The 11,132-nt window shown below is 40.7% G+C and overlaps 1 non-coding gene across 1 annotated transcript; it reads left to right on the forward strand.

The window, feature by feature from the left end:
* Positions 1–1,588: 1,588 nt before the first annotated feature.
* TRNAA-AGC (transfer RNA alanine (anticodon AGC)) lies at positions 1,589–1,661 on the forward strand. Its single transcript has one exon. It is a non-coding gene; the product is annotated as a tRNA-Ala (tRNA).
* The last annotated feature ends 9,471 nt before the right edge of the window (positions 1,662–11,132 follow it).

Here is an 11,132-nt window from a genome sequence, read left to right on the forward strand (position 1 = left end):
AACGGCCATCACTAAAAAAACCCACAAATAATAAATGCTAGAGAGGGTGTGGACAAAAAGGAGCCCTCCTACATTGTTGGTGGGAATATAAATTGGTGCAGCCATTATGGAAAACAGTATGGAGGTCTCTCAAAAAGCTAAAAATGGTTACCATATGATCCAGCAATCCCACTCCTGGGCATATATCCAGAGAGAACTCTAACTTGAAAAGACACATGCACCCCAATGTTTATAGCAGCACTATATACAATAATCAAGACATGGAAGCAACCTACATGTCCATTGATGGATGAGTGAATAAAGAAGAATATCTATGATGGAATACTACTCAGCCATGAAAAGAATGAAATAATATCATTTGCAGCAATATGGATGGACCTAGAGATTATCATACTAAGTGAAGTAAGTCAGAGAAAGGCAAGTATCATATGATATCACTTATATGTGGAATCTTAAAAAAATGATACAAATGAACTTACGTACAAACCAAAATAGATTCACAGACATAGAAAACAAACTCTGGTTTCCAAAGGGGGAAGGGGTGGGGAGCGTTTGGGATTAACATATATTCACCACTATATATAAAATAGATAAACAACAAAGACCTATTATTACAGAACAGGGAACTCTATTCAGTATCTTTTAATAACCTGTAATGGAAAGGAACCGGAGAAAGAATATATACAAGTATGTATCACTGAGTCACTTTGCTGTACACCTGAAACTAACACAACATTGTGACTCAACTATACTTCAATTAAAAAAAAAAAAAGACAAAGACAGTAGGGCGGTCTGCTCTTGTGAAGATGCACAATTAAATTTCGTTGAGTAACCACTAACCACATGAGAGCTATCCAGTTGGCCAGTTTCTAGATTAAATTGTGGCAGGTAAGTTACTTGGAAAAAAACGGAGTTGATTTCCACTTGACCACATTAAATCTCTGCTAATTAATGACTGAAAATAGTTCTGTATGTTCACATAGGATTTGAAGTTTATTTCAAGAATTATTCAAATATGGAAATAAATTAGCTTCAGAACACAAATTCTCAGCATTTGGAGTATGGGCATCTTAGTTGGCCTACCCAAACTCCATTGAAAACACAAATATTATTTAATTTCCCATCTTAATTCTTGGCTGTTTTTTCCTTGGGAAAGAGCTTCCAAAATATATGGTATTTTGGGTATATATTTTATTTGTTGGCCTAGTTTCTCTTTTGCTGGGAAATAATCACAATCGTAGCTAATATTTATATAGACCTTACGATGTGCCAGGCACTGCCTTTAGGGCTTTACGTATTTGAACTCATTTAATCACCACAACAATCCTGGGAGGTGGGTACTGTTATTATCTCCATCTTAACATGTAAGGAAATTGAGGCCCAGATTGAGGCCCAGAGAGGTTAAGAACTTGCCCAAGGACACACAGCTGGTAGATGGTGGAGCCAAGGCTTGCAGCCAGGCAGTCTGGGTCTAGAATATGCTCAGTCTGTGGGTTATGAGACAGATGGTAGGATTGTCAGGTTGTATTAGAGGATGCCAAAGTGAAATGTAAGTGCACCTTTATTTAAAAATAATAGTTTATCGTGGGGAGGGTGTAGCTCAGTGGTAGAGCGTGTGCTTAGCATGCACAAGGTCCTGGGTTCAATTCCCAGCACTTCCATTAACAAACAAACCAACCTAATTACTCTCCTCCCCCCCCCCAATTAAAAAAAATAAATCCAGAGGGGAGCAAAACAAAACTAAATTGAGAAAACTAAGTTTTGTCATCTATAGAAAGGGGGTGCTAATAATTGACTTCAAAGTGGAGTTGGGAAGGTCACAGGTCATAGTCTGTGCAAAAGCGCTTTGTAAACTGCAGACAACTCTTTGCATATGCACATCACCTTTATTTCATGTATTCAACACGCACTTACTAATTGCCTCTTCTGTGGCTGGTAGTGAGGGTATAATGCCTTCTTGGAACTTACCTTCTGTAGGGGTGCCAGACATTAATCACACCAACTCAGTAAGACCCAAATCAGTGTATGTGGCAAAGAGACATGGGCTAGATAATGAGCGCAACTGATGGGGGTGTGACCTGCTCAGAGATGTTAGGAAGGTTCAGCTGGAAAGTGAGGTTCCAGCAGAGCTCAGAGGCAGGATGGAGGGACAAGTGTGCCAAGTGAAGGGAAGGGCATGTAGTGTGTATGAGGGACAGATAAAGGGCAGTGTGGCTGGAACCCAGTGGCTGTGGAGAGAGCCACGAGGCCCTGGTAGGCCACATTTGTAGTTTTGCTTCCTAAGAGCGATGGGAAACTGTTGCAATGTTTTAATCAGTGGGGGCAGAATGGGCTGAAAGAAGACAGAATAAATGCAGGGGACTATTCAGAAGGGCAGTGCAAGGTCTGGGAGAGGGGTGAGAGGATGGTGGCTTGAACCAAGTTCATAGAGGCAGAGATGAGGAGAAGATGAGTGGTTTTGAGGGAGAATTTGAAGATGAAATCTAAATGCATACTGTTGAGCTGAGGAATATGGATTTGGTTACCTTACTGACTCCACTGGAAAGGGTGATCTGAGGGGGTGCCTCCCTGGCGGGCCATCTTTGGATGTGGACCTACTGGTTTCTCTACAAGAAAAGGCCCTGAAAGGCTCTCTTTTTGCACCAAAATACCATCAATAACAAAGGGAGAAAGCTGTGCCTTCTCTCTTAGTAGCCCTCCTTCATCATGGATCTTTTTCTAACAAATCTTTATATCTTCTGGATATAAAAATACGAATATCCTTTGACCTGGCAATTGTACTTCTAGGAATCGAGTCTATAGAACTAAAAACACCAGGAAGCAATGACATGTATAAGGATGTTTATAGTGACAAAAAAAAGTTAACAAAGGGAATATTTACTTCAGGGAAATGGTCAAACAATTTGTGGCATATATTAAATTATTATGCAAGCATTAAAGAGGATGAATAGAGCAAAACCAGTTGATTTGATAGAGCCAAGTGAGAAAATCAAGAACCAGAACTGTGTGTAATATGTTCACAGTGTGTGTGTGTATATATATATATAGTATAGTATATGTTTATGTGTCTAAGTATATGTAACTCAAAAGTGTAAGCTCAAATAGCACAGGAATTTGGTTTATTGTTCCCCACATAATCTACAATCCTTAGAAGAGTAGTATAAAGTTGTAGAAAACATTAGAAAGGCAGATACTAGATTGAGGAATTTCCAGTGTGTGTGGTTATATGGGTAAAAAAACCCCATACAGCTTATATATTGCCACATTTATATATTTACATAAAATTCTATGTATATATGTTCAAAGAAGATATGTCTGTTTAAAAAGTAAAAGAGTTCATGCCAATTTTGCATTCTACTTCATGTGTGTTTATACTTAAAGTCTATATTCATTTTAATTTACAAATATTTTAAAGTAAAATGTTTTAAATAACTTGTATGAAATTCTTTCAAAAGATTTATCCTCAATTCAAACCATGACTGTCGTATTAAAGAATGATTCGGTTTCAGATGCGTTAATAGTATTGTGGTAATGTTAAAGCGAAAAATCCCAACAAACTCTTGATCTTTGTGAAATGCATGCTGAAGTATTTAGGGATGAACTGACAGAGCGTCTGCGGTTTGCTTCCGTGTGGCTGGGGTGGGTTCAAGTGGGAAGGGGCCTGCTTGTCCAAAGCACAGAGGGCCTCATCCTGTTATCATCCGAACTTTCTCTGAGTGGACTGTCGGTCAGCGACTGCAGTGGGTTATGACTTAATCCTTCGGGAACTGGATGGTGAGCAGTGCTCTTGGTTCTTTTTGGCTCATACCATGGTCAACTCTCTTTAGCTAACTCTCAAACTTGTATTTCATAGCAATGATCTGTTCTGAAATGTTGCTTAAATCTTTGCTACTTGCACCATAGTCGTTAATTTAAGATGATTATTTGCAGTACTGTTATTACTTCAGAATATAAATAAAATCTGTTCATTAAGTCAACTTTGAGAGTCACTCTTTATTAAGGCAAAAATAGATCAACTTACTGAATTTCACCTTTTGTCAGACGATTTTCTTTTTCCACTTGAAGATAAATGACAATTCCCAGCTCCGTTTGCAAGTTCTCACCACTGCTCTGGCTGTGTCCGCCATTCGTCTGTGTGGTACTGCAGGTGTCACAATCACTTTCTGTTTTCTGTACACATTTCTAAAGATACAGGCATTTTCCAACCATCTTTTGTGTTGCTTTACCAAGAAGATCCCTCCAGCCAGCAACCCAACAGAGGCATCCACTAACTCACTCAGTCAATCATTAGTGACACTACAGTGTAGCCAGGGAGATGAATCTCATTAATTGCCATTGCCTGATAAGATGGGTTAAGGGCTAAATTCTGTGGAGAGACTGTAAATATTAAAACTCATCTTCTAATAAGTTCCTTTACCCCTACCCTTTTGTCCTCAAGACCAAACAGTTTCCCACAGGCATTCTTTCTAACTTGATGCTTCTGAAGGTCAGAGAGGGTATGTGGCTTGAAGCTAATATACAGAAGATTTCCATTTCTGTAATATTGTGATTTATAAGAAATAGATACTTGGTCATTTAGATGACCAAAATATTTTTCTTGTCTATATTTGGTCTTCATCCGTGGTTCTTGGCTCATAGCCCCCTAAACCCTTGGAATTTTTTAATGATAAGAGTAATGGGAACATCTTTTGTTATAATATTTGTTCTCTTGTCCTCAGTTCCTAAAAATGCTTCAGAGACATAAAGGTGAAATGGGTATCTTGTTATACCAAATTCCTTTCCATCACAACTGAGTTTATGTTAATGGGGTGACTTGGAAAGTACTAAGGATGGGGGCTGGTTGCCAGGGGAACCAACCTTCAATAGAAGGTGGGGCTGATTTCCAGGGAAGGGAGTGGGACTAGAGGTTGAATCAATCACCAATGACCAATGAGTTCATCAATCATGCCTATGTAATGAAGGCTCCATAAAACCCCCCAAAGAAGGGGGTTTAGTCAGCTTCCAGACTGGGGAAACAGAGTGCTTCCAGGTACGACTGTGCTGGGCTCTAAGCTCTACAATGACAGAAGCACCTATGTTCAGGACCTTGCCCCATGTGTCTCTTCATTTGGCTGTTGAATCGTATCCTTTAGTATCTTTTGTAATAAATGGGTAATCTAGTGAGTGAATGGGTTTCCCAAGTTTCCTGAGCTGCTTTAGCCAAGTGACTGAACCCAAAAAGGGGGTCATGGGAACCTCTGACTTATTGCCAGTTGGTCAGAAGTAGAGGTAACAATCTGGACTTGAATTGGCATGTGTGGAGAGGGTTGATGGAACTGGTAGGTAGTTAGGTAAGTGGGGGAACTGGGCAGACAGGTGGAGGAGAGGGAGGATGGTCCAGAAGATGGTGTCATGCCCGCCTCCAGCATAAAGGGACTTTACTTCCTCTAAATGAGCGCCAGCAAGAAACCAGTTAGAACCCAACAGCTGACTGCGCGACAGCAGAAAGGACTTAAACTGACATGACTAGTGTTCACTGTATTATAATTAACATTGCAACTTAGGCCCCCTCTTCATGGGTTTTTCTGCATACACCATGGGTAAGGACATGCCAAAGGGGCCAGACATGACTAAGCATTTCAGGGACAAGATCTATCAATCAGTCAAGAGACCACCACTAAGCGAGGGTATAAGAGAAAGGGGAGATAAAATCCACTGCTTTTCCTCCCGTGGGTCAGCCCGTCTCCTGTTCTTGGGGGGGTGTACTTTTCCTTTTGCTAAATAAATCTTTTAAAATCTTTTGCTACACAATGCACCGTCTCCCGACTGTAAACTTGTCTTTTGGGTGTGACAAGAACCAGGGTCTTCACTTTTGTGGGTCACAGAACCTCCAACATGTAGCCAGTCAATCAGAAGCAGAGGTAGCAACCTGGGCTCATGCTTGGTGTCTGAGGTGGAGGGCTGTAGGACTGAGCCTGTTACCTGTGGCATCTGATGCTGTCTCCAGGTGGATGGTGTCAGAACTGGTGTCATGGAGCATTGCTCGGTGGGGTAGGGAAAACTCCACCCCATATGTTGGAGTTGTGGGTGCAGAGTCCTTAAATTCCCTTATGCCATTTCATTTCTCTATCCTTAAAACTGACTTCTTCTTCCCAGCTATGAGAAACCCCACTGAGCTTAGGTAGGAGCCAGGGGACTTCTATTGAAATGATTGTGGGACTCTTTCCTGCTGTCTCCTGCCAACAACACATCCATTTCCAAGGCAACTTGACCTCAGAATAGGGTGAATGTGCTTGCTGGGATAGGTTCAGCCCCTTGTTTTTATTGGGAGCGTCATCAGGGTAGGACAAATGGGTAACAGAGTTCAATTATAAATTCTTAAAGCATTTGAAAATCTCTCTTTTCAAGCTTCAATCTAGTTGCCTCTCAGGGCAGCTGAAAGTTTCATTGTTCAGATCCTGAATCTACATTGCCTATTGGTCTATTGGTTTTCAAAGCCCCTGTTTTTTGCTCATATAAGTCACTTAGAATAACCTTTTAGGGTCTCCTAGTGAAGTGTTTCTATTAGGATGTTGTTTTGCCTGTAGACAGCAGAAAAACCAAATAAAGTGGCCTAAACGGTAAGATTTATGACCTTACATAACAAGAGATCATGGATGAGATGGTTGTGTTTCTACCTAAATCTCATTCTTCCAAATTGTGCAATGGTGCCCTCCCACCTTGTCTACCCAAGGATTTCACTTACACTACTACCTTCCTTCCCTTTCTTCAAAATCATGTTTCCATTCTACTGAACAATACACACACAAAGAGTCACATACAAAAGCCCTGAAACATCTATCCTAAAAGGACACTTTTTCTTATTTTTTTTATACCAAATCTCCTTCATATGGTTGCCCCTATTCACTAACTCTCCTTGTGTTCCTTCAATTTTCTTTTCAATCTTCTCCAATTAAGTTTTTTAAAACTATTGAGATATAATTGACTTGTAACATTATATTAGTTTCCAGCGTACAACATAGTTTGATATTTGTGTATGTTGATAAATGATCACCACAAGTCTAGTTAACGTTCGTCATCTCATAGTTACAAATATTTTCCTTGTGATGAGAACTTTTAAGATTTACTCTAACAACTTTTCAATATACCATACAATATTATCAATTGTAGTTACCATGGTGTACCTCACATCCCCATGACTTATTTATTTTATAACTAGAAGTTTGTACTCTTTGATTCCCTTCACCCATTTCACCTACCCCTCACCCTCTGCCTCAGGCAACCACTAATCTGATCTACTTACGAGCTTGGATTTTTGTTTGTTTTATTTTGTTTTAGATTCCACACATAAATGAGGTCATCTGCTATTTGTCTTTCTCTGACTTATTTCACTTAGCCTAAGGCCCTCAAGGTCCATCTATATTTTTACAAGTGGGAAGATTTCCTTCTTTTTTTTTTTAATGGCTAATATTCCATTGTATATATACACCACATTAAAAAAAAAATCCATTCATCCATGGATGAATCCTTAGATGGCTTCCATGTCTTGGCTGTTGTAAATAATGCTACAGTGAACATGGGGTGCAGGTATCTTTTTGAGTTAGGGTTTTTGTTTTCTTCAGATTTGTATCCAGGAGTGGAACTGCTGGACCACGTGGTAGTTCTCCTTTTAATTTTTTGAGGAATCTCCATACTATTTTCCATAGTGGCTGCACCAATTTATATTCCCACCAACAGTGCACAAGGGTTCCCTTCTTTCCACATCCTCACCAAGATTGGTTATTTCTTGTTTTTTGGTGATAGACATTAGTAACACCGCAGTAACAGGTGTGAGGTGATACCACACTGTGGGTTTGATCTGCATTTCCCTGATGATTAGTGGTGTTGAGCATGACTGGGCTTTCATGCCCTTTATTCCACTGAAGTGACTCTCATCGAGGTTCCTGATGTACAGACAAATCTAGTGGATGGTTTTCCTTTCTCGACTCAGCAGCAGCATTTGATGTAGTTGATCACTCGCACCTTTGGCTTGAAACACTTTTTTCTTGGCTTCTCCTGTTCCCCTCCTATAGCACTGATACTCCTTCTCCGCCTCTTTTGGGATTCTTCTGGTTTTCTGGACTTCAAATATTGAAATGCCCTGGGGCCTGGGGCCAGTCCTCAGACTTTTCTCCTCTATTCTTGTTCTCCTTGGTGATCGCATCCCGTTGTTGCTGAAACAGAGCCTCTGTACCCCTCTTACCAAATTGAGACTTGAGGACAGGACTTTTGGATGAAGTAGAAAAGGCAGCTTTATTTCTTTGCCAGGGAAAGGAGGTCACAGTGGGCTAATGCCTTTGAGACTGTGAGCCTGTTGGGGAGAAAAGGCAGGGGGTTTTATAGTAAGAGTTCAAGGGGTGGTGCTGGTTTCCATAGAGACCACATACAGGGTAACAATCTGTTGCAAAGTTGTCCTTGTTTTTGTAGATGTGGCAGTCCCCTTTCTTCTGCTGGGTATGAAGTTCACCTCCGGCTTTGGAACTCTTCTAATATCCTTGCCCCTTGAACAGGGGTGCTTAGAAAGGGGGTCTGTGGAAGTGCTTTAGAGGAAAACGTGCAGTTTAAAGATAGGTTGGTGTACGCTTCTGGCGTTTTGGGCAGGCTGAGGCTGGGACCTTCTGCTGCATTGTCTGCACTGGTGGGGACAACAGAGCACAAAGAAACCATAAGGGACTAAAAGTAACTGCAGACATGCACAGTTGGGGTGAGTTACGAACAACAAGATGCACAAAATACCCAGCTGCCGTTTTTGAGATGTTGGGAGCAAAAGGAGGGGGAATGGGCAGATCACTCAAGATCCCCCCTGTTCTCCAGCCTAATCCTGGTCAACAAAAGTACAAGGAAACCTCTTTAAACTATTATGCAGTTAAGCAGTTACATATACCATACGGCACTATGACTATAGGGTCCTGCTTGGTTACAGTGTCTCATGGCTTTAAATATCATTCATGTGCTAATGACCCCCCAGATTAGACCTCCAGCTTGCACCTCTCCACCAAACTCCAGACTCATAAATCTAACTTGTAAATCCATCCACAAATCCAGCTTGACTATGGCACGTCTGATTGGCATCTTAAACTTAATTTATCAAAACAGGTTTTGATTTCTTCTCTGCCCCAAATGTGCTCTTCCTTTAGTTGTCCATCTCAGTCAATGGCGACTCCATTCTTCCATTTCTTCCACCCCCAAATCTTGGGCTTATTCTCCACTCTTTCCCTGACATCTCCCAAGCACCCCCAAATCTTCAGATGACACCTGCAGTCTGACAGCGTCTCACCACCCCAGTTCAAGCCATTGTCTGTTCTCACCAGGGGTGTCACTATCACCTCCTAACTAGTCTCTAATTTGACTCTGCTCCCCGCAGTCTTGCCCCACTTCAGTAGCGAGAGTGTTAACATGTATCACAGAGCATGCCCTTTATCTACCCAGAACCCTCCCGTGGCTTCTCCTCTTGCTCAGATTAAAAGCCAGCGTCCTTAGAGCAGCCTGGAAGACCCTACCTCATTCAGACCCTATCTCTCCTACTTCAGCCCTCACTGCTTTCCCTTCATTTACATCTTCCAGACAACATCAACCTCCCTGATATTCCTCAGACTCTCACTTCCCCAGAAGCCCCACCTTAGATCTTTGCATTTGGTTTTCCCTTGGCTTCAGATACTTAATTACAGACGTTCACACGGCTCACTCCTCACTTCCTTCTGTGTCTGCTCAAAGTTCGTGCCGACCCCTCCATCTGAAATAGCGCCCTCCTCGCCCCATCACTCTCCATCCATGTGCTTTGTTTTTACTTCTTTACTGTCCTTATATTTATAATTTTATAGGACTTCATTTATAATTAAAAATTTTTTTTCTGTTGGTCATTTTCTTTTTTCTTTTCCTTTTTTTCATTGAAGTCAAGTTGGTTTGCAATATTGTGTTAATTTCTGGCATACAGCATAGTGATTCAGTTATATATATATATATATATATATATATATATATATATATATATATATATATATATTCCCTTTTCATTATAGGCTATGACAAGGTATTGAATATAGTTCCCTGTGCTATATAGTACATATTGAAATGGTAATATTTTTAATATATTGGGTTAATTAAAACAGATTATAAAAATTTTATTTTTTCTCTTTTACTACTTTGTTCAGTGTGCCTACTGGAAAACTTAAAGTTACATATGTAGCTTGCACATGTGGCTCACATTAAATTCTCTTGGATGATGCTGGCTTAGACCAATGATACATCACTTGAATCATGGGGGGAAGGGGTGCTGGCTAGTATAAAATGAGTATAAAATTGGGGTTCTGCAGTTAGAAGGCAATTAGCAGTGTTTGCTCCAAGGGAGCAGGTGTTTGGAATGTGGGTTTTGGAGCTGAACAAGCAATTGCATCCTAGTTCCACTATTTACCAGTAGGTGACATCTGTGAGCCTCAGTTTCCTCATCTGTAATTGGAGGTAACAATATTTACCACTTAAGGTCATTGTGAGAATTAATGAGATAATATTTATACAATTCTTCACACAGCACGTAGTGAGCAAAAATAAAAAGTACTTACTATCCTGATTTCTCAAGCCTGAGCCCCGCCGCTGGGCGGAATGTCCTCTGCTGGCATCTCAGGTGCTATTGGTATTTGTTCTGAAGTCCAGTTTTCTAAACTACAATATTGGAAACACTTGGACATTGTGGAAACTCATTTTTGGCGTATTGAAGCATCAGTTGGGTAGATGTGAAGTATATTATTCCCAGGATTCAGAATTTATCAAAATCACAGACCCATGGGGATGACGCCATTTTATTTCATTTTATTTAATAGAGATGCTGGGGATTGAAGCAGGACCTTGCGCTTGCTAAGCATGTGCTCTACCTCTGAGCTATACCCACCCCCAAGGTGATGTCATTTTAGCGGAAGTTTCCTTTGCACGACAAAGAATGTCGCAGCATGTAGCTGGAGGGATTCATACATCAGAGTATTTCACCAAATACTAAATGCCAGTTTCTGAGCCTAACAATTGTCAATAATCACACTCTTACCTGCCCTCCAGGGGTTTCAGATCTTGTTCAGCTTTCTTAGGTTTAAGGACACCTGAGAAAGGATCAAAGTTCCCTGTCA

This window comes from Camelus bactrianus, chromosome 8 (genome assembly GCF_048773025.1).
Source record: "Camelus bactrianus isolate YW-2024 breed Bactrian camel chromosome 8, ASM4877302v1, whole genome shotgun sequence".
Taxonomy (NCBI): domain Eukaryota; kingdom Metazoa; phylum Chordata; class Mammalia; order Artiodactyla; family Camelidae; genus Camelus; species Camelus bactrianus.